This window comes from Sebastes fasciatus, chromosome 17 (assembly GCF_043250625.1).
Source record: "Sebastes fasciatus isolate fSebFas1 chromosome 17, fSebFas1.pri, whole genome shotgun sequence".
Lineage (NCBI taxonomy): Eukaryota > Metazoa > Chordata > Actinopteri > Perciformes > Sebastidae > Sebastes > Sebastes fasciatus.
The window spans coordinates 20,793,744-20,819,178 of NC_133811.1; the positions used below are offsets into that span (position 1 = coordinate 20,793,744).

The 25,435-nt window shown below is 40.2% G+C and overlaps 1 protein-coding gene across 1 annotated transcript in view; it reads right to left on the reverse strand.

The window, feature by feature from the left end:
- The window catches only part of trps1 (trichorhinophalangeal syndrome I), a 309,278-nt gene extending 284,777 nt beyond the window's left edge, over window positions 1-24,501 (reverse strand). Inside the window, exon 1 of the mRNA XM_074614498.1 lies at window positions 24,190-24,501. The gene's annotated coding sequence lies outside the window, so the exon portion shown is untranslated. The remainder of the gene's footprint in view (window positions 1-24,189) is intronic.
- Between the last annotated feature and the right edge of the window lie 934 nt (window positions 24,502-25,435).

Below are 25,435 nucleotides of genomic sequence, written 5' to 3' on the forward strand. Positions count from 1 at the left end.
GGGTGTTACAAACGGTACACCAGTTTAGCCTCAAGTTTTGTAAAGTTTGCTTTATGGAAATCAAAGTTTCTGCAGGACAGAGATGATGTGGAAAAGTACTGAAGGAGGATAAACTATAAAGGAGGTAGCTGAACACTATGACACTTCCTTTTCCTAGTCCCATTCTTTAATTATTCTGTTACTTCAGGGCATCAAGATTTAATAATCAAATGACTGCATCACTGTAAATACTCTGTTTCTCCTTTTTGTGACTGCTCCTTGATAGTCAAGATTCAAACGTGCTACATGTCAGCTTTTAACTTCAATACATGATGATTTATAGACATTTCTACTAGGGCTGTCAAAGCAAATTCGTTTTAATGCCACTAATTTCTTTAACACATTAATGCAACTTGCAATTTTAGGTTGAATCTAGAAAACCTAAGGAATCCACTGGTACCAACCTTGTCATTCTAGCTTGTTGCAAAGGAGGTTAAATAACGCTCCAAATACATAAATGTTGTCGAGGAAAAACGGGGTCCCTTGACCTCTGACCTCAGGATACGTGAATGAAAATGGGTTCTCTGGGTACCCACGAGTCTCCCCTTTACAGACATGCCCACTTTATGATAATCACATGCAGTTTTGGGCAAGTCATAGTCAAGTCAGCACACTGACACACTGACAGCTGTTGTTGCCTGTTGGGCTGCAGTTTTGTCATGTTATGATTTGAGCATATTTTTTATGCTTAATACAGTACCTGTGAGGGTTTCTGGACAATATTTGTCATTGTTTTGTGTTGTTAATTGATTTCCAATAATCAATATATACATACATTTGCATAAAGCAGCATGTTTGCCCACTCCCATGTTGATAAAGAGTATTAAATACTTGACAAATCTTCCTTTAAGGTGGTCACGCTGCCCTAATAAGAGTAGCAGGACCTATGCTGGATACGCTATTATAGATCCCACGTGTACAGGCTACGTGACACAACGTTAAGTGTAGGCTATTGTTCATGCAGCTGCTGCCGGTGAAAAACATCTTTATCAAAAAAGAGAAAAGTGGACACAGATTGTCGGGTTTTCCAAGAAAAATGGAGCAGCTTCTATTTCTTCACAGAGGTAAATGGGAAGCCAGTGTGCTTGGTGTGTTCACAGCACCTTTTAGTGCTCAAGGAATATAATATTCGGCGCCACTAGCAGACTCATCATGGCAGAAAATAAAAGAAGCAACTGAGAACAGAGAAGATAAATGAGTTGTTGGCAGGTTAGAGGAAACAGCAGTCAGTCTTTAGTCGTTGCTGCGAGATCAGCATGACATCTCAGGCTGTACATCATCTGTTTTATAAAGGATTGTTCATTAATTGTGAACGTTTTCAGTACGTACTTCTTTACAGTGAAAGAAAGGGAAAAGAGGTGTTGTTATTTATAGGTTATTATGCAATGATTTTACTGATCTGGCCTACTTGAGATCAAATTGGGCTGTATGTGTCAAAGCTCCGAAACAAGCTCCTGAGAATCACTAACATATCTTCTACAATAATCTGTCTCCCTACTCCAATCTGCCAGCCCTCACTGCCACCACACGCAGAGCACTGACCATAGTACACAACCACTGCCACCCCATAAACCGATGCTTCACCCTCCTCCCCTCTGGCCGCTGACACAAACAATCTGCAAAAAAACACTCTTTAGGAGGAGGTTTGTGCCATAAATGCTTCAAATAGCCTGGGCACACTGTCATATACTTGTTGTTATGTACTTGTTTTGTTTATACCTTGTTTTGAATGTTATTTCTGTATACAGAATGTGAAACACATTTCCTGTACGGAGGACAATAAAGAATAAATCTGAATCTACTGTGACACAATCAGATTTCAGTAGAAATCTGCTGGATTGCTTTATGGCACAAAGGAAGATTATTCAATGGCACAAATCAAAACTAGGGCTTCTTTTCCTCAGCAACCTGGCTACACGAAGACTAAGATGCAGTTGAAAGGTCTGAAAGCTAGTAAGGGGACCTTTCAGCTTAGATTCTCTTTAACAAATATCGCTCCCAAAAGGTCAAGAATGAACATCCATGTTCAAAATCAGGCTTTCTTCAATTGGAAGAGGTGGAGCCGAAGGAGAAAGTACGAGGGTGCAAATAAAAAACTTTGAGGCAAGAGGATTAATTAGCATTTCAGTCTAGATGCTCAGGATTAATTTGCAACATGTAGTGTATCATATATACTAGGGATGGGACGATACACCTATCTCCCGATTCCATATTATCACAATACTTTGGTGCCAATTTGATATGTATTGCGATTTTTCAAGTATTGCAATTTGATATTACAATTTATTTTTGTTAACTTTTTTAACACTAGACCATGGGAAAAAGTTGAATCGCACACTTCTATGGACTTTTACTTTGGAAAATATCTAAATTGATACAGTAAGAATTTATTAAAAAAAATTCCAGCAACCCAAAACCCAAAGAATAAAGACATTTCCCTCACAAATTAGTGGTATTTTCTTTTTAATTTATAAGGGACATGTAATGTTTTATACTTCTAGTGAATATAATCTAATCAATCTAATTTCCATAAATGTATTTTGTATATAGTTCCCTTTGTTAACACCTTATTTTGAAAACCAGACGGAGTCACACGTGTATACTTCCGCTAACTTCGCCGTCCGTCGCTAGCTCTCCTGTCAGCTCCATTCTCTTTGTACATCCATGGTCAGCTCCATCTGGGCCGTTTGAATGCATTTAACATAAATGTCAGCATATGGGTGCTCTACAGTTGCAGCATCAGCCGATTTGACCACGGAGATGAGAGTGACGGCTGGCTTGACCGCACGTTACTGCAATACAATAACGTTTCCTGTCCATGACAGAGCTCGCTGTGGCCGGCTGCGGTTTGTTTTCGTTGAAGGATACGGAACGGATATGACGTCACGTTACTCAGACTACAACAATAAAAGCGCTAACTTCCTTCTATCTCTGCATAGACTCAAATGAAGCAAATATATTGATCCTGGCATAAAAAAAATTGATTTCAAAATCATAAAAAAAAAAGAAAATCGCGATACATAGGTGAATCAATATTTTTCCACCCCTAATCACTATCATATTAAAGATCTGAAAATCTGAAAAAATGGGATTAGATAAGTTTGTCAGGTCACAGTAAACGGTAATCAGTAGCTGTGCCGTCTCTGCCTTCCTTACTAACCAACGTTTCCACATTCTCCACAATATGTGACAACGTAAGAGTGAACAAGGCTGTTGTCATTGTGTAATAAGAAGCCATGACAAGCAATCTGACATTTGAACAAAGAGTAGGCTTTACTGATAAGCCTCTGGAGCAGTGGGAGGAAGAAAGTGAAATGAAATTTCTCATGGCCTAGGCTCATTCTTCAGTCAACTGTGGACTCAAAAGGTGTACAAGCTTTTCAAAAATATAGAGAGAGCAAAGAGCGGACTGACCCCGAGTCTTATCAGGTCAAGTATTGGCTAGAAGGAGAGAATGAGCTTTCTCTGGAGGTGAGATAGATAGCACATCAAGGTTACAAGCTCACTGTCAATTAAAAGCAACCGTCGCTGACCTATGAAGAAACTGGGATAGAGATGTGTACGTAGTGGCCAGTCCATCTTGGTCTCTGGGAGAGTGGCAGGTCAAACAGGCTGTGCACTGATTGTTAATTGGTCACAGGTAACTCCAAAGTCCAATCAGCTACAGTACCTGGAGTGGAAAATAGACTTCCTGTGACACTTCAACAAGCTTCACAGAGCGGCGTCCTTGGACCTGACCTATTCTGTCACCTTCTTCCTGCTGTTGCCTCCTGGGATGCTACTGGTGTGCTGCCACTCCCAGTCCAGTCAGTTTTAAAACATATTATAATGATAAGCATGAACATGATTGTATGTCTTGAAATATATGTACTTGTAATTTACATACACACTGCAGATTGTAAAATGCTGCAAGATGCTGATGCCCCTCCAACACAGTGGTTTTGTGTCCATAAAGGATGGGCGATATGACAATATATATGGTGAGACAACATAAATGTGTCTACAGTCAGAGATTTTCTCATAAAATTTATACCGTGATAGACGTGCCTTTAATGTATCTGAGTGTATACGGCCATTGTGGGCAATGCTGCAAATCAATGAACAAGACTGTTTTATGGCAATATTGGATTTTCATATGATTTTCACATTAATATGATAAAGTACTTTAATTTGATTTGCTGGATTAGCCTGAAAACAAACAACCCTGTCAGATTATTTTATCCATTAATAACTTCTCGATTGATTTTCCAGAAAACATAACAATATATATTAACATTGTACTGTGCACCTACTGAGAATACTATTCTTATCAAAGTATTATAACAATATTTAAAAGGAGTTGATCCTAAATGTAATTTGCAGTGTGCAATATCAAAATCAGATTGTAATAAACACAATGAGCACCAGCATGTCGATTGTAACTAAGCACAAACTTTACCTGAAGCATAGATTTACTGCCATTAGGACAAGCAGGGTACTATTTATCTGTCAGTCTATTATACACAGTCATATTATCAACAAACTGTATTACAATTATATTACAGTCCTCTGTAGCAAAGAACAAACTCAAGGATTCAAATCTGCTCCAATGACATCCATTATCTATACATATTAGGGCTGTCAATCGATTATAATCGTGATTAATCACATGATTGTCCATATTTAATTGTGATTAATCCCAAATAAATCACTTATTATCTGTTCAGAATGTACCTTAAATGGAGATTTGCCAAGTATTTAATACTTAAACTACAACCTAAAAATCGCAAGTTGTGTTAATGCGTTAAAAAAATTAGTGGCATAAAAACAAATTTGCATTAATGCATTATAATCGCGTTAACTTTGACAGCCCTGATACATATACAGTCCATTGTTACATCCATTTATACTGTATAGTCAATGTGGTCCAAAGGCTCAATATAATACATGCAAAATACTCCTCTAAAATCAACTCCCATTGTTATTGGCCATTGGCACACTTAGATGACAGATTGCATCTGAGATTAAACAAACAACGAAAAGTTGAATAAAAACTAAACTTTAATTGCAGAACATGTTGTAGTGTCAAAGGGATTTCCAGACTAATTGTAAGGTATGCTGCTATCAGTGGCACATTAACTGCAGTTAAACCAGAATAATTCGACACAGTTCAACTGTAGTAAGAGAGAATGAAAAGAAGCTGAATGTGCATGTCATCTGATGCACATTTGTGTTGTTGCTAAATCACGGCGTGACACATGCTGTTTATTCATCGCCCACATCAGCTCAGAGACGTCGTCTCCAGGGACGAGCTGTTGCAGATGGATAGCTTATTGATAAATGTATGCTAGCCTCTCTCATATTTTGATGTGCTACGTTTATGGAAATCCATTTAAATGTCACAACAGGGCACCAGACAATCCATTAAGACATGGCTGAAGACGCGTCTCACCAAGCCAACCCAACCCAACAGGAGGAAAGCAGCTGGTTCAAAGTGTCGGGTTCATATCGGCTGCTCTCGCTCTCTCTGACCTCTGCCTTTGATGAGTTACAGGTTTGGTAATTTGCTGTATCTTATCCTGGAAGCCACCATGAATGAGAGTTGTTTGCTACAAAGTTTACAGTTTTCTTTGTCTGAGGATTAGTCTGGACAGCAAACTACATATTTCTGCTGAAAATGTTCTACCGGATGCGTGATGCCTTTAAGTGCTCTGTGATACTTTGCATCATTTGGAAAATGTTGTGATAAATACAGTATATAAAAGGTTAACAAAATCACATCTCCTGTTGCTGTTTGCTTAGTACTTACTAATACTTTTAGCTTTTGTTAAAGGCCATGATTCACCAATTTTGAGCTGTCGGTGAGCGTCTGTCGGCCTAGTTTTTGCAGTGTGTCCTGCACCTTTGGCTCTGGTCTGCCCATGACGGAGGCTTTTTGGCTGATTCAGCATGTTGAATCGAAGAAATCAATGTGATTGGCTGTTCAGTTAAAGTGAATCAGTGCACAAGAAGAGAAACGGAAGTGAGAAAAGCAAGCCAACGAGTAAAGTCAAGAGGAAAAACACAGGAGGCTCTTTATAATTTTTCATCTTCATCTTCATCTGATCATTCCAATACACTGATATTTTCAAAAAGACATGGCCATCTGGATGGAATGGCGCCAAGACAAATGCGGCGTGAGGCGACATAGCGGTCAGCCTTCGTCGCCGCTAGTTCTTTGATGTCGGTTTGGAGTGTCTCGGCCTTAAGGCTAGCAGCATTTAGGGTTTCATGTAAGACAATTCTTTCCACAATTGAAACAGTGTGTTTGAATTGTGCATTAATTTTCCTTTTTGTAGTGTTGCAGCCTACATTCAAATTATTTACTTTAACAAATCTTCACAATGTGAGTGTAACTGTGTGCCTGTGAATTTCAAAATGAATGAAAAGGAAATACAGGGATATGTAATATACTTTTAAAAAAGGCACCTCGAGCAGGGATTTTGGTATCAGCTAGGCACATCTGGATTTGGGGGATTTCCTTTTGTTCCTCTTTGCAGATTTTGCTTAAATGCCTTTATATCTGATGGGGAGCATCTGAACAGTTATCTTCAAGTCATTCGACAATTTTGTTCCTTTTAAGGTTATTTTTGGGGAATTGTATGCCTTTTATTTGATGGTGATAGTGGAGAGAGACAGGAAATGTGGGGAAAGAGAGAAGGGGAATGACACAAAGCAAACGGTCCAGCCAGCCAGGAAATCTGCCAGATGTATCACGTTTTAAGACGAGTTCAGTTTCAGCTTCATCAGGGCACAGAATCTTTTAGCTCAATCATACACCGTTTTTTGACAAAAATCAAAGCTCCCGTTAAGTGTCTTTTTCCAGGAGTGTTTACTTTTTAGACACGCATTAACTTGGTTTCAAATTCACTTTGACATCATGAGCTAATTAGAAACAATTCCTTATTCAAACCATTTAAGATTTACGTTGTACGGCTGTGAAAAGACTAAAAGCTGGATGTCAAAACATAGTGTTTGTGTTCTTCCTACATGTGGCCTTCAGTCTCTAAATGTTCATTTCCTACAGTACAGTGGGGTATCATATATTTGAATGTCTACTTTGTGTCATAAATAGTCAATTATGGTTCATAAACATATCTTTTTTCTGCTCTGGTTTGTCTTCCTTGTTTATTTCCTTCTAAAGGGTTGCCACAAATGATGCATGTCATCTGAATCCATTGTCACAATTAACACCAATAAACCAGTGACAGCGAAATAAAAGAATCATCAGCATCCGTGTATCTGAAACCAACTGAGGCGATGTGAAATTATGTGAGCATTAAAAGAATTTCAGTACAGCCTTTCAGTCATTCACTGAATTATTTTTTCAATAAACTCTAATCAACACTAAACACTAAATTATCATAGAGGCTGTAATACAAAGTGATTTGATGGATGCTTGGGGACATAAAATCAACAATTATGAGCCTAATAATGCAGTGATGGAGATTATTTTTTCAGAGATTAGAGAAGTGAATGTTAAATACATGGCATGTCTCACTTTTTACTTTTAACACACAGTAGTAGACAATGTTTACACTTCTATTATAAAGCCAATTAATAAGTCACCTTTAAAATCTTTATTACAGCTCTCGCTTTTCTTTATCTCAATGACCACTTTATATCTTGCCACAATGGCTGAAGTCTGTCCAAGGGTGACAAATAGGTTGTCCCTTGAAGGGCAGCACTGTGCTGTGCAAATGTAAAATGTAACTGACTCTATAACTCATTGTATTTGAGAGATATAAGAAAGTATGAATCAAAGGAAGTTTATGGGTTCCCCCACCGATTCTGCAGTTTGCATTCAAGTCTATGCACCCATATAAATTGTGGCATTCACAGCCTTCTGCTACCTCAATCAAATTATTTTCATCACCCTCAGAAATTAGTTTTTTATCACTTTGTCTATTGATTTAAACACTTTTGCAACAAGGTGTTTTTTCCTGTTCATAAAAAAGGGCCAATTCAGAGATTAACAAAATTGTGCTTAAAGGGATAGTTTGGGTGTTTTGAAGTGGGGTCGTATGAGGTACTGATCCATAGTCAGTGTATTACCTACAGTAGATGACGGTCGGTACGCCCTGAGGTTTGAGAAGCAGACAGGAGAACCAGCACGGGAGCAAAGTATTGTACTGCTGTGGACGGGGCCGGCAGCAAAACGTATTTTAGCCACTTAAAAGAAAGGCTCACCTAAAGATATCAATGTCAGTAAAAGCGTACGCTATATTTAGAATACAGTATATTCGCCAGTTTACCTTGCCATGAGACAGCTATACAGTCTATGTTTCCGATGGGGAACTGAAGCCGTTATCTATGCCCTCGCCAAAGCCACCAGACTCCATTGAAAAAAAACTGTAATTTTACCTTGCAGAACACAGGAGTTGCTGGTCTAACGCTGCCTCAATTGGTTAGTTTGTTTGTGTTGTTGTGTGACTTTGATTAGTTTGGATCCACCAAAGTCACATAATAGCACAAACAAACTAACCGATAGAAACAGCGTTAGACCAGCAACCCTCGTGTTCTGCGAGCTAAAATAAAAAAAAATTTCAATGGAGTCTGTTGGCTTTGGCGAGCGCATAGATGGATACCAACGGCTTTAGTTCCCCGTCAGAAAGGGCTGTCGGACGGCAAGGTATACCGGTGAAAATATTCAGAATATAGCGTACACCTAAACTGATATTGATTTTTTTTAGGTGGGCCTTTCTTTTAGGTGGCTAAAATATGTTTTGCTGCCGGCCCCGTCCACAGCAGTACATTGATTTGCTCACGTGCAGTAACTCCGCCTGCTTCTAAAAACTGGGGGCGTGCCGACCCCCATCTACTGTAGGTAATACACGGACTATGGATAAGTACCTCATACAACCCCCCTTCAAAACACCCAAACTAACTCTTTAATGTGTACAGCCAGCTCTGAGAGTCTGCACTCAGGCACAGCGGTACTTTCAGCTCAATGCCAACATCAGCATGCTAACATGCTCGCAATGACAATACTAACATGCTGATGTCCACCTTCACCATCTGCTTATTAGCAGTAAACACAAAGTCAAGCTGAGGCTGATGGGAATGTCAATAGTTTTGCAGGTATTTGGCCTTAAATCAAAACATTGGATGTGTTAATAACGATATGTTTCAGCCGATAATGTTGCTAGATTAAAAGTTTATCAGCAATTTATCCTTTAGGGGACATAAATGTCTGCACCAAATTTCATGGCAGTCCATCCAATTGGTTTTGAGACATTTTAACACAAAACCACAAATGTCAACTTCATGGTAGTGCAAGAGGAAAAGTCAGGGGATCGTCAAACTCACTGGGCTTTGTCTTCTGGGGACCATGAATGCCTGTACAAAATTTCTGGGCAATTCATCCAAACCATCCGACCGACACTGCCGTCCCTAGAGCGATGCCACTAGCATGGCTAAGAAGCATTTATGGACACAGTGCTGCCTCTCTTCTGTCTGTAACCATAAAACTACACAATACTGCCTGACTCCGCCAGCTATAAAGCATGCAACCTCTGTTGCCGTTAAATATGAATTCACAGGACTTTACACAGCGCACATTGTACATAACTGCAGTAGGTGTTACTTCAACCATTCATGATATCATCCAGCACTGCCAAGGCTACTTTTCTGAAGGCAAAACGTGTGTGTGGTCTCTGCAGACAGGCCCTGCCGCCCACTCCCCTGACACTCGGGTGAGATATGAAGAGAGACGGAGTGCTGCAGAGGAAATATCTATGTGTTGACACGCTGAAACACACACTGTCTTCCTCCCTTTTCCCTTTCCTCCCCTCGGTCTCTCTCGGTCTCTCCACCATCTGCTCCCCACCATTCTGTTACACTTGTCTCGGAGGGAGAGACCTTTAACCACATGAAGATAGATGGTATTTCATCTTTATCTGAATGTGTATGTGTAAATGGAGCATGCTACATCTCTGCGGCAGGTTAGTGCACATTATGGGAGCTGAAATGCCTTGGCTCAGCAGTGCTTCAGCCAGAAATCTTCCGAATCGTCCGAGTTAATTTCTGAATGACCTGAAATAGTGTGTTTATTTTAACCTTACACAGGTTTTCCCATGGTGATGAAATGTTAAATACTGGCAACCCGCCTAGTTTGACTCATCTGGAAGCTCTGCGGGCAGTAACACACCATTTATTTCATTTTTTTCTGATCATCCAAGGTCATTTAATCTCCAGGTTAACCATTTGATCTCTGTGGAGGAGGTGACATTGAAACATTAAGTACAGAGAGCATGACGAATGCTCTGTGTTTAGGCCTTGGCTATATAGTTAGTAAGGTTTCGCACTGGGCTACGGTACAAGGTGTTGGGTGGAAAGTAGTCTGGCAACTGATGAGGAGGAGGAGAGACTACTGATTTGGATCTCAGCTTGAAAAGCTGAAGAATCCCTGACTTGCAGTATTGCAGATGGCCAAACAGCAGGTTCTACAACTGTTATTGTTGACATACTGGAAACTCAAGAAGAAAGTTTTTGCTGGGTTTTCCCAGAGATTGAAGATCTTTTACCTCAGTAAATATAGCGACACACAAAGTTAAAGTACAAAATAATTACCAGAATTTATTTAAAGTATCAAAATAAACGTATGCACTGGCAACAGATCCAGTCAGTGTTATATAGTTACGATGTTCCTGCAGTGTTTAATAGCAGAGGAGGGCCACGTTGCCAAATTAAAAAACAATTTTATATAATTATTAATATTATATATATATATATATATATATATATATAATTGCTACCTTTTAACAATAACTATTAGGAAAAAAAGAGAAAATGTGCCATTTTACACAGCAACTGCAGTGTATTTAATGAGTTATTTCAGGCCATCATCTACCAACTAAACTGATCCCCAGACGAGATGCATCAGGATATTGATGGCTTACTGCCATGCTAAATAATTTCATGTGAAAAACCCTTCAAATGAGTGTAAACTGTATATTGTTGGGGGGTTTAATATATAACAATGCATCATCTTTAGTACTGAAAGTCTTAATCTGCAAACTAGTAATTGAGGCTGTCAAATAAATGCAGTGGAGTAAAAAGTACAATATGTCTCTCTGAAAGGAAGTAGAAATGTAAGGAAACATAACATTGAACTACTTTAACTACTGCTTAAGTGCAGCACTTGTGTGTACTTCTACCACTGGTGCTGTGTACTTTATGGGACTTAAGTCGTGAACTGATGCAACTTGAACTCAGTCATATCTGTCAAAACATGTGTCTTGAGCCAGCTGGTTTTAATACCTGTCCTCTAAACAGGATTGTGGTTGTACAGGATGTATTGCAGTTAGTTACACTTCCTGAGGGAGCACCGTCAGCAGCAGCAGCAGCATTGGCTACTGTCGCCGTGAGGAGTCAACCAGCAACCTTTGTTAAATCAAATGTGATGGCTCAACTGTCACAGCTCGGCGTCTGTGGACAAACTTTGCAGCCATTTTGTGTCCTGAAACTGTGGACAGTCAGTCAGACTGTCCTCGCCTCCTACTTCACTTCACTCATGCAGAGCAAACTGTTTTCTGGTCGATTTGGAAAGTTTGGTTGAGTGTGTTCATTAGTTTGTGATTTACTTCTTTTCCTCTATTGACCCGGTGCGATATTAAGTTTCTTGGCAAGCATCTTAGTGTTTTAACTGTCAGCGCCACAAAAGAGCAAATTTGTTTTGCTGCTGTGTTTCAGAGGTGTGTGCCCGGCACTCCTTACCGGCTCACTGATGATGAACAGAGGTCAAACTTGAAATTTTGATGATGAATAGTGACCTGTCTGCTAATCTTGATTGAATGTTTTACTAACTTAAAATTCACTGTCATTGGGGCGTCCTCTCCGGAATACACTCAGTTGCTTGTTTAGTAGATAGACTTAGCGAAAACTAATGTTGTCTCACACAACAGCACTGAAATAAATCCTCCCTACATGAAGGTTATAATGTTTAGTTTCTACTAAAGCTATTTTAAAGAGGCATTGATTCAACTTTACGGTAATTTTGAAAGCTGTAGTTTGTACCGCTTGTCACTGACTTCCAAAACAACCCATGTTTTCTGATTAGGCGTCACATATTGGTGGTTGGAAGGTCGCGGGTAGTCGATGTTACCGTTGTTACACGATGTTCGGGGCATACACAGATAACATTACTTGCCCACCGCTCCCACCGTAGTATTGCTTTCTTTTTTAAATAGAAAATATAAAACCTTTTATTTTTGTGTATCAACACCCACATTCATCAAATAAAAAACTGTAGTTTGTAAAATACTAAGCATATTATATAAACACAGTCGAAAGATGGACGCTACAATTATAAACTGACAGTGAAAGTGTCTGCTTTAGGAGTCATATTTCACACACTCATCACAGGACGAGAGAGAGTTGACAGATGATGAAAATGTTGGTGCCTATCCGGCAACATTTTAGATTTAAACCCAATGCTGTAAGGGAACCGTAACGTTAAGGAGGCAATCGCAGTGAAGAGCGTTCACAGACGGTGTGCTCGGTGCAGCTTGTACCTGCAGCCCCACAGTACAAGCTGGACCGGAGAGGCTAGACACACAGCCCCCCGACGTTAAAGATCAAAGTAAGTGCTCTGCAGATAATGAACGGCATCTTTTCTTGTAAAATGTCCGGTGTAATCGGTAACACCGGTGTTATTATGAGTTTATTAACCGGTGGGAAAATGTCCTCACCGTGGCATCTCTATTGGAAGTAGAGGGCGTGCAAACCAGTCTTCAGTTTAAAAATTGGACACTTTGCACTCATATCCATCCACCCTAACAACCTCTCTGTGAGGTTTTGAGATGCTACAACAACGTCACACACACTTACGCCTTTGCTTCTGAGAGGGAAAAGTCATTAGCGGCAAGACTATAAGAGGTCACTTGACAGTGAGACGCAAACATAGGTCACTTAAAGTATTTGAACAATCTTTCTGGCAAAGACAGTCTCTTGCTTGTATCTGTGTGTTCCCTCTGTGTGTGTCTGTTTTTTATAACCAGGTAGAGATGAGCGTGTTTTTCCCGCTGTTAACTGAATTTTGGGGGTCGTGGTTCAAACTCTCATCCCGTTTGAGTGAGATTGGATTAAGTGCATCCTGCGACACAGTGAAGATGACTAGAAATTCACACGCAACCGTTCATATTTGATCCTTCGGGGCGGCGGCCTCCTCAAAAAGAAGTGATTTGGTGACCAGGCAGACGACACTTTAAATCCCCGCAGGCAGAATAATCTGTGGGAGTGGTGACTGAGAGGTAATCCACTCTCCTGAAGTGCTCTTCAGCAAAGCACTTCTCCCAAAAAAACTATTCCAGCTGACAGTCGACGACTGCAGCAACATGCGAGTGTATGAATGTGAGGCAGGTTTTTTGTGAGGCTGTCTGTCCCTACTGCAGCAGCTTATGATTACATGCTACACCGTTTTGTGATTTCATGAATCACACTATACTGCATGTCTACTGTAAATCTTTGGCTGCTGTAACAAAGGGTTTTTAGTATTATGGGGTGTCTGTTTTTGTAATAACGATACATTACAGTGGATGAATAGACAGAGGTAATGTAAGTGTGTGTGGAAGAGGGAGAGAAAACAGCCGGCGGAGAAAGAGAGGGTATGTATGTGTGTCAAAGAGCGAGAGACAGAGACAGAGAGGGAGGAAGACAGAGAGACAGACAGAAAACGCCTCTCCATCTCTTGAGCCTTAGGTAGCGTTGTGTTTGCCAATCTGTGCTCGGCTGTGTGTGTGTGTGTGTGTGTGTACGTGTGTGTCTGTGTGTGTGAGTTGAGATATGGCAACAGTGCCATCTAGTGCACACACTCATTTTTGGGGGAATTATTTTAAAGTTGCGTCCAGTGTGTTCAGACAGTGGAGACACACAGACTGGGTCACGTGATGAACATCATGAACCACATTCAAACCTCAACTTTCTAATGATAGTGTGTCTGGTTTCATTTCACAAATTTTGCCTCTTTCTGACCAACTAAAAAGACAAAACATGCATTCCGGTGTGCTATACGGACGGATCTGCAGATACTTGCTTAAGATGGGTGATCCATCACAGCGACGTTTAATTAGCCTTATTTTTTTTATCAAACTTAACATTATCTTTGCATGGAACTGCAGCTGAGAGCAGAGACTGTTTATCAGCTGCCCTACATGGTGCGTTCAAGGATGCTCAGACACGTGACGCTTCCTAGTTGGCTGCCTAACAGCATGCTTTTTAATTCAAGGCTTCTCTATTGGATATTCAACCTCCAGAATATGCTTTCATAATAACCAAAGACCATATATGTTCATGTAAACATTGTATTAACATACTCTTTTTATTTACTTTTAATTAGTCCTCATGGGACTTCCATACACATCATTTTGTGTTCTTCCTATTGCTATGTCAAAACTAATGGTGCTCTCCTGAACCATCACTCAGTAGGAGACTCAAGGGATCCAACTGTGAGGCATTGTGTCAACCGAGCTTACTCTGAGCCCTGGATGTTACTTGTAGAAGGGAGGTGAGACGGGAGAGGTATGCAAAGACCTCAGTGGAAGGGGAGAGAAAGTAAATAAGAGGAAGGATGAGATGAGTAATGTTCAATATTGATTCATTTACTGATTAATTTCTAATAGTTTGCTCTTGGGCTGTCCTCAACCAGAAAAAAATCTTAGTTGACTAACACTGACTAATTGACAGATCTGTAAAACTGAGTTTCTCCACCAAGAATCACACAAAAGCACTCCACTTCTTGTGTTTACCAGAGATGTGCTTATAAGTTTCTTCAAAATAAGTAATTCAGAATTAAAAAAAGCATAACTATCAACTAAAGAAATCTTGTCAACTAAGACCAAAATTACCAATTGGTCTACTAATCGACTAAGAGGGGGCAGCCCTAGTTTGCTCTATAAAATATCGGACAACAGTGAAAAACACACATTATAATGCCCATGACAGGGCAAAAGCCCTAACCTTTGAGGTCAATGCCTAACCTTAACCATCTCGCGAGAGTTTCACAACTTGGGGGTTACCTTCTAGACACAACCCCCAAAAAAACTCCCAGCCCATTGCTGATGTTTTGAAAACTGTGTTGAGTCTCAAAACCTCACCAGTGAGGCTGGGAGGAGACTTTTACCTGTATGTTGCTCAAAATAAAATATTCTTGTCACTTACATGTGCAAAACAAAGCCACTACAACAAATCAAGCAACAGTTTAAGCCATTTAGATGACTGAACAGACTTTAAGAGCTCTACATAGAAATCCCACTTTTATGACAGACAGTACTGGTTTGATTGTGCGGAGAAAGGGTATGAATATTTAACTAGGCTGGTAGAAGCATGCAGTATATCTATACAAACCAAGCTAGTTGACAAAGAACATTATTTTTCTCAATGAATGAGCAGCTTCAGAGGGTTTACTGTGACTCTCAGCTGGGAGCTGCCCAGTCTAGTCATGCTCTTTTAGCCGCTGAGCAACTGGAGCACTTGAAGGTCAAGAGGCCCAGAGGCACTTCAGTAGCAGTTGGGAGGGCAAAGACTGTTGCTCACTCATTCTCCACAAATTTCACATGCAAGTCCAAAGGTTTTAGTCACTGTGGATTTGCTGCCCATTAGGCTATTGACGCCAAAGTAACAAGTCAAATGCTGGTGACGCTTTATTTGCATAGGCCAATTGTGATATTTGGCTGACTAACATATAACTATAGAGTGGCAATAAAAAAACAATTGGGTTTCTGCGATGACATTAATCGGCAGCCAAACAGAGGAACGTCTGTACTTCATCGTTTGATGGTAGGGGTGGGAAAAAAATTGATTCACCTATGTATCACGTTTTTTTTTTTTTACGATTTTGAAATAGATTTTTTAATGCCAGAATTGATATATTTACTTCATTTGAGTCTATGTGGAGGTAGAAGGAAGTTACCGCTTTTATTGTTGTAGTTTGAGTAACGTAACGTCATATCCGTTCCGTATCCGTCATATCCGTTCCATATCCGTCACTAAAACAAGAGATGTATTGTCCAAGCCCAGCTTTTCAAAAATGCCGGGTTTGTGCAGGATGTTGCGCAAGGGACAATTCCATAGTGACGGTTCTCTCTAACCAATCAGTGGTCTGCAGAGTTTTAACTCCACCTTCTAGTATTGGCTCAGCTCGCTTGGAACCTCGACCGAGGTGGTACTAAAAAAAAGTACCAAGTGCTGTCCACAACTTTTGCCAATGGAAATCCAAAAAATAACGGCTCAGAGCCAGTCGAGTCGTGCCGTACCATGCAGTGGAAATGTGGCATAAATTTGGATCATCTGAGTTTAATCTTAGGCCTTAGGTTAGTATTAAAACTGACTCTCAGTTGCCTATCAACAGTGGACTATTTTATGAGTAAACTGTTGTTCCAGACTTGTCACAGGGCAGACCATTAAATATCTGCCACAGAGTTAGAAAACAAGATGTTTGGATTTGGTTCGCAGACATCCTGAAAGTGTGGCTTAGACGGGAATCTAGAAGCAGTGTGTATAGTGTGCATCCTGTTGTGTGTGTGTGTGTGTGTGTGTGTGCGTGTGTGTGTGCGTGTGTGTAAATTGCTCTGCTCAGCCTCTTCATGGAGATCTATTTCAATGCCTTCACTTACAAAAAAGTAATGTTTCGGGCGCTGCAGTCATTGGTGTTTTTGAAATATCAACTACTAAATATGCTGATAGCTCTAACTCTTCAAAATGGATTTAAATCTTCTGCTGTGTGTGTGTGTGTGTGTGTCTTTCTGAGATGAGGAGAGGGTCATCAGCACTGCTTATATTTGCCATCCTCCTCCCCAGTGACACACACACACACACACACACACACACACACACACAGGCTCAAACACACACATATAAACACACTTTGTCTGCATGGCCTTTTCCCTTCACAACACTGGTTGCCGACAGCAACGTGCCCTGAGCTGATAAACTTTATCAACCGACACACACCTGTGCTTGTGCACAACCACACACACCACTCACACAAACATGCGGACAGATCCACAGAGGCACACTTCTTTGCTCTCTCTCGACAAGGTAGACACCTGCTACAACTGTGTGTGTGTATGCGTGTGTGTGTGTGTGTGTGAGAGTGTGCGTTAGTGTGGAAACCGTATAAATGATGTTAGGGCCTCGGGTGACAACAATACACTCCTGGCTTGAGTACACGACACACATCATTGCACACTCACAAACACACAACCACAAACACTTAAGAAACACACAAAAACATGAACACACACATACGTATATGGGCACACATACACATAAAAATAAGAACGCACACGAAGCAAACTCGAATAACATTTGCACGCCTCTTTAGAGCTTGTCATTATCTCTCTGCCTTTTCGCCGTGCAAATATGAGTGTGTGTGTGTGACTGTCTGTCTCGCTCCGTGTGTGTGTGTCTCGCTCACTCTGTCTACTCAAACTGAGTACGTGTGTGTGTGCGTGTCTGCATGCCTGTGCACTGTGCAGTGCTGGATGGTCACGGTATGGGCTAGCTATCGAATCCCAATACTTTTAGAGTGCTGACCTGGGCAGACCTCAACGTTACCGTACTCGTTTCTAAATCAAGAAACTTTTTTGTAACTTTAAACTACAGTATATTTGATACAATAAAGCTCTGGATGTAACACTGATGCATTGAGTTTGTTGATTTAAATGAAAAAAATATGTTTATGAAACAGATACTTCTGGTCCTTGATTATGCCTGGCTGAGCTGCGTTCAAACCCGTTGTAAAATACTCTACAGATGTGACCGCATTACAATAGTATCACTGCTAAGGATGTCACGAGAACCGATACTTCGGTACCAAGATGAGGCCAAAATTTGGAAAAGTTGAGGGTGCTTGTTTTTCTACAGTCCTGCGGGTACCATAGCTACCGTCAGGGCTCGAGACGAACGGTGTCCTGTTGTACCGGGGACGATGGAAAATGTGTTTGGGACGCAGTAAACTCACTATCGACACCAGCTCTCATGCTGCCGATTTCAACACGGAAGGTGCCACTGAGTTACATTATCATGCATTCACTGGCTCTACTCAGTAAAAATGAGTATTGGGCTAAAGTAAATTCTAGCGTCATCATGATGTGTTCAATTGTAATCTTGTAAAATGTAGTTTTTGGCAAGATACTTGAATATATCCAGTTGTTTGTATAAAATAGACATTAGAGAGAGGGAATTATGACGTGTTTAACTTCCTAAGAAAAAACATTATATGCAAACGGTAATAAAGGAGTGTATGTTGAAGTACATGGGATTTATTGTTTTACTTCTGTTTTTTACCGTGGTATCGAGAATCATGGAATTTCACTGGTATTGTATCGACTACTAAATTTAGGAAGATAAAAAAAAGGGGACTCGTTGAAATTAATGAGAGAGTAATTCGAGAGCTGAAAAAGTCTAGAAACGAAGTCTGTTCGCTGTTTTCAGACCTGGTCATCTAAATGGACGGTCAGGAGCACATTACGTTGTCATTCAATGAATGCCCAAAAATCCACAAAGATGCCGGAGAAAGAAACACAGAGAGCCTACGAGGATTCATGCTTGAGCAGCCAGGAAACCCACTGTGTCCTGTCGCTATGATGGAGAAATGCTGGTTGTTGCTGCCCAGTACACCGCTCTTTTATCTCCATCCAAAGCAGACAAACTAAACCAACTATCTGTTGTAGGTTTCGATGTAACTTTAACTAGCTTGTATGATTATATTTATAATCCATTATGCTCACCTTTCTCTATTTATGTTGTCAATTACCAGCAGCTACACTGTAACAAAAATGATATCGCTGGTGACAACAGCTAGTTGAAAGTGAGCATAACAGTTGCTGATGGTAAATACGTATGTGGTTATAAAGTAACTGCAACATGATGAGAACTTTTTCAACGTAAGGTATACTAGAGAGCCCTTGGGGTTGAACTTCCTTGGCTCCGTGTTGCCACAGATTTGTAAAGCAACCGGCACCGCTACACTCTACACCAACCACTGCTAGTGAAGCACCACTGAACAAAAACTTTCTGATGCTGTCCTAGAGGCAAGAGAAATCCTGTCAGTGACGGGGCATAAATGTGAATCATCCCTGCAATCTTACTGGCGCCCGAACTACAGCGAGAGAAGATGCTGGAGCTATGTCCTCCTGCCAGAGTCAAACACCTCTGTACCAGCAAAGACGAGTGCCAACATGACTGAACACTACTTCAACAACTGCACTATTAATGACGATATCCAGATAAATGTAAATAATCACCCCCAATCTTTATGCATGCTTTCCACTGCGTCTGTGTGTCGCTTGACAGACGTTCTGCTAAATGTTGCTGAAGAACTAAATTGCATGGCGGAAGAGATTTGTTATCAATATTTCTTTTGCAGTTTTTGTTGCTGTGTTTTATGAAACCTTGCCAGGTATATGTAGTAACTGCTTAAAAGTAATAAGCTACTTGAGCCCATGATTTACAGTTTTGCGGTTTCCGCGTTGTGCCTAACAAAACCCCTTAGCTGGTGTAAAATCACTGTAAAGCACGGCCTCTCGTGGCTTATTACTTAATGATGACGTATGACGTATCAAAAAATGTATTGTTTTGGTATTACAACCAAATGTCGTATTAGCATAATTTTAGAACTGATATTGATGATTTTCAAAACAATATCTAGCCCCAACTTGTGAATCATTCATATAGTACAGTAGCTGTTGCCCTGATCATCTCCATATGCAGGATTTACAGTTAATCAAACCAGAAAATACAAGACAGAAAGCTATCAAAAGTATAATAAATCTCCACGTCACCAAGCGTATTGTTACACATTTTATATGGATTGAAGTAAAAAATGAATAATAGGCTACTTTACCAGTGCATTTGTGAAACAGTGTAGACCCACTACTGGCTATACTAGTTGCTTCGAGTGAATCTCTTTCAGATATAAACTAAAATAAACAGTACAGACACAGTGTAATGCAACATGTTATTTATATACCGTACATGTTGTCCATATTCTTGGCCAAACTCTGCTGTGATCACGGTGTGTTCAATGTGGTGGATCCATCTGTCAGTCTACCACTGTGTGATGCACACAGGAGGACGTCTGCACATGCTGGTTTGAGAATAGCTTGTTTAGATAAAAGGAAAAAACAATTTTTTTTTTTTTTTTAGGAGTAAGGTATTCTGTGAATATGTCACAGTAATAAGAACAGGGAAAGCAGAATACAAGAGAAAATATGTGGTTAAAAATGTAACATTGACTGAACATATATTCTGATTAATTTAATTACAAATCCACCCCAACTGTATGTGCGTTAAAGCAAGCTTTAACTGTACAATACTGAAGTTATGCTCATTGTTAATAGGTTTGGTAATCCAACACGTGAGTGATAACGTCCAGCGAGCGGGTCACTGTTGTGAAATAAACCCCAACGGGGCGATGCGGCACCCTGACGCGAAGGTCTTGTATCGCCCTGAAGGGGTTTATTTCACAACAATGACCCGCTTGCTGTACATTATCCCAATTATTACACGGCTACTTACTTTAAGAAATCAATAATTTGTCACAAAAATGGTCCTCCAGAGTCCAACATCAGAACTGCGCCCATAGCAACAGTGTGTTATACATAGCAACAGTCTGCTATAAAGAAATAACAGACCGTGGAACGTCATGACTGACCAAATCAAGTATTCAACAAAGCAGTGTAATATTGAAAAAATAAAATTCAAAAGTAGCTATTCATTTTCAACAGATATTTGTGTTTTACTACAACATACCATTACAGTAGTGCATTCAAGTTTATGTTTAAGTTCTTAAAGTTTCTTTTTGGAAAGAGAAAAGGCAATGTGGAGACAATGAGTTTTTTTTAACCACAGTAAACACACTTACGGTACATACACTACAGTTTCCTATTTCAACCTCGTCAAGGGACAGGCTTTTGTATCGTTAAAACTTTGTCAAATAATAAAACAATACTTTGGAGGGGAAATTATATATGTTTTAAGAAAAGCCTCCACTGATTTTCACCAAGTCTTTGTGTCAGTCAGAAACGTTGCGGTGATGAACGCCAGTCACCCAGCTTTTGTCACTCTGTCAACCTCTCTGTCAGTCACTCTGTCAATGTCAACTAGCTAGCTAGCTCCGCATGGAGGGGAAACCGGCATCCATCAGGCTCTGTCAGCAGCGGGGCCTATTACTTTAGAGGGATTATGATATCGGAGATCGTAGTCTTGCGGGCTAACAGACCGAGAAGACAAATAAATGTTGAACTTTTGAAAAGTGCCTCCATTAACGCCTCTTCCAGCTCATCTAACTGTGCAAATATTTGCAGTCATAAAGCCTGTTGTTTCTGAATCTGAAGTACTCGCACGCAACGAGAATGTCGGGGACCTTGATGGTTTTTATCTACACACAAACACGCACATACGCAGACGTGGCCTTCAGGAAGGCATTAACGCGGTACGAGGGTGTGATATGGATTCAAACAAAAATGAATTGGGGGAAATAAAAGAAGAGGTTACCAGCAGAATGCCATTTATTCAGTGTGGATGGTGTTCATTTCAAATTATTTTAGTGTGGTATCAAGGTGCCAGTTTGCAGTGTGGCATTGTCATGGAAACACACTCATACACTCAAATACACATATACATGCATTTAATAACCCTCCTGTGCACACACACACACACACACTTTCCAATCCATTTCAGTCACTCTTTCTCCCCCTCCCCTCCCTTGCACTTTTCGTCACAGTACCACAGTGCCCCTGACTGGTAGAAAAGAGGTACTGCAGAGCTGGGAGGTGTGACTGGCAGTGGTGTGTGTGCCTATGCACGCGCCTGGGTGTGTGTGTATGTGTGTGTGTGTGTGTGTATAGTACTGTTATTACTAGAGAAGATAAATCTTGTTAATGAAACCGACGGAAAGAAGAGGACTCCAGAGAGGGAGAGGAGGAGCAAGAAGAAGAGAGATGAGGGGAGAAGGGCAAAGAGGGAGGAGGGGGGGAGACAGACAACAGAGAGAGCTAAAAGAGAAGGAGAGGAAGAAGAAGAGGTAGTAAAGAAAGAATATGAAGAAGAGAGGAGAAACAAGGGGAAAGGAGAGACAGGTCTGAGGGGAATAGAGTAAGGGGGGAAAAGTTGACTGTCACGTTTTGTTTCATTGCATCATATATCAGTATTGAGGGAGTGACGCAGAGGAACAGAGGAGGAAGACGAGGATGGAGGGGTAAGAGAAAGATGGAGAAAGAGAGAAGTGCAGACACAGAGAGGAGGAGGAGGAGGAGGAGGAAAGAAAAACACAACCTGCATTTCCTTAAGAAAATGTGTGTGTGAGAGAGAGTGTGCTTGCTGAGTTTAAAGAGCTGGAGTGTAGCTGGTCATGCATATTAATACCAACAGAGTGCGTTAGATGTCTATTGGAAGGACACTGAATAAGTGTGCAAAGCCTGCAAGACACATAAGGTATAACAACCTGTGAAGAGCAGACACGTGGATGTGCAAGTGTTTTTGCATTTGGAGGATGAAAGGACCATGGGCAGGCAGAACGGGAAGACACTGGAAAATATAAAATAGAAGAAAGCATCGCCTTCCTGAGGTGCAAACTTTATAACTGACAGACCTGGAGTTTGAACCAGAGCAGCCCAACTCAGCTGGCTCCTTGTCCCTGGGAGGGGTTGTCATGATGCTTTAATTTACCTCACCATTTATACATTTAATGGGCAGCAGTGCAAAACAGGTTCATGACATTTAGTCATAGCAAAAATGTATAAATGCAATAAGAAGGTCCAAATACAACAGCCAATTCACACAGCAGTTTGTGAAATAGTCACAAAATTTAATGTATTGATTTATACAAAGAGACTAATTTCAAGTTTTTTTCATGATGCCCAGCACGAAATCAGTTCGTATGGAAGCCACGTAATTGTGAACCAGGAAGTATAGAGAGCAGTGAACGCCGCGTAAGGAGGAGGTCGGGGTGGATGGGTGGGTCAAAACCACAGGACTTTCGCCCAGGAAACCGGTGTTCGTGTCCCATGTGAAACCACAAATAAGTGATTTATTTTTCACGTAACTTCCATACTTAAGTTAAAGAACTTCCGGAGTTACTTTAACCCAAATCGCGAATCTTTTCCTAAACCTAACTAAGTCGTTTCGTTGCCTAAGAATAACCAAGTCAACCTATTCCTAAACCTAACTAAGAAGTTTTATTTTGAAAAGACTGGAGCTGAAATTGACACGTGCATCACGTGTTGCTAGACATTCGTAGGAAAACGCAACAGAAAAATACGTTGTTGAAAGTTGTGCTGAGTGTCACGAAAAAAAGGGGAAATTCGTGTCTATGTACACGAGTCAAATAGATTAAATTTCGTTTCTTTTTCACAAACTGACGTGAGACTGTGTTGCACACTGTAGTTATGGAGAAATGAGCATACTGTGTAAGCTAAAGAAAACAAATTAAGGGTACAGACACGAGTGTCGAGTAGAATTATTTGTTATATGAGCAGCAAATGTGAGGAAGCCAAGTAAGACAGGTCGTTAAACAAAAAGGTCAATGTAGGCCTATACTCCACATCTCCATGACCCGTAAGCACCTTTAAGTTCAATTCCTCCATACCCCAAAAGATTTTGATTAAACACTGAAAATATAGTCTAAAATGTTTGTGAATTTGTTTCTTAATATTTCACTGTTGTATCATGTAAACATAAAGGACTAAATGCTCTTTTAAAAAGGTAAAAGTCTGGTGGGGAAACTCTATGTAGCCTATTATTATTATTATCATACCAAAAAATCTATGCATGCATCAGACTTACAAATAAATCTGATGCAAAAATAGCCCACATGCAACATTCCTCATCACCTTAAGCCAATTACTCACTAAAAAGCAAAGCAAATCCAATCAGCAACCAGCAGACGTCCACACACAGGCTATCACATATCACACATTGCAAAGCCCTGCAGGTCCTGTCCATGGTGCTGCTGAGTGCCTGCTGCACCTCTCACCCAGCGACAAAGCCAAACGAGCTGCAGCACATTTTTACTCCATTGCAAGCAACACAATCACATTAATATTGCATAGCAGCGTGATCCACACTGACAGCCATCAGGAAAGCCACAGAGCTAGCAGAGGATAGTTAAGGTGTGTTTGTCTCACCTACCAGTATCTGAAGAAGACGCCCTTCATCATGTAATTTCCTGCTGGACTCAAAGGTCTTCCACTACAGAGGACTCCATTGATATTTTGGTTAAGTGTCCAACTCCTCATGTCCATGTAGTCTGACTATGACCAACTTTTATAGCTGATAACTTCCAGTAAGTAAGTTAACTAGTCTTACAAAAGCACAATAATGTCAGCAACCTAATATCAAAGCTATCAATGCTAAAGCTCTCAGGTTATTTATGTTGCTAACTTTCTTTGGTTTCATTCGCTTCCATTCACCTTTTTTCCAGAGTCCAGAGTAGCTAATTAGCTAATCAAGAGGTACCAACTTCACCTGGCTTCATGCAGCAGGAGGACACCAGGACCCATGCAGGGAGCATCAGCCAATCAGGGGAGAGCCACACACTAATTAGTGGGCTCATGGGTAGAGTAGTGTTTTAAGACTGTTCTGTACACCTGTGGCTCTGGTAAACCAAACCTACGGCTGTTGTTTTTTTATCATCAATTATGTTTTATATTAATTTTTTTATTGTTTGGGTAATGTAGGGGTGTAATCACTCCGAGGTATTGTGTTATTTAACCCTTTGAGACCCACAATAGACCTGTTTTTGTCTTTTTTAGGGGGGTACAGGGGGTCATTAGGGGGAGATAGTAGGTTAACAGTAGATGTCACATAGAAGTGGTGTACATCATCTGAAAGCTGGGAACCTGAAGATTAATATGAGTGTTCAGCACTGTGTGTCAGGTTGTTCTAGTCATAAATATTAATTAATTAATTGATTAATTAATTAATTAATGTAAATTGTACACATGTAAAAGTATATAAGGGTTTGTGTGTTAGTTACTTTGCTGATTCTGATTATTAATACAAAAATATAAATCAACTAATAAATGATGTATTCTTATTGATTAAACTACCTGGCATTATATAAAGTAGTTGAAATTAGTTCCACCTTTACCAGCTTCAACATTAACATATAACGTAGTAATACAATGCATTGTGAAATGAGCCATTCTGCATATTGAGTACTTTTACTTTTAGTAATTAAGTAGTATATTTTAATGCAAATACTTATGTACTTTTTACTCAAGATTTTGAATGCATGAGTTTTATTTTTTTACCGTTTACTGTTAAATTTATTTATTTTTACACTGTGGTATTGCTATTTTTACTTAACATTTGCTGGTTCCAGCATCTCTGATGTCAGGGTTGTTGCTTTTCTTTTTCTTTTTTATATCATTGT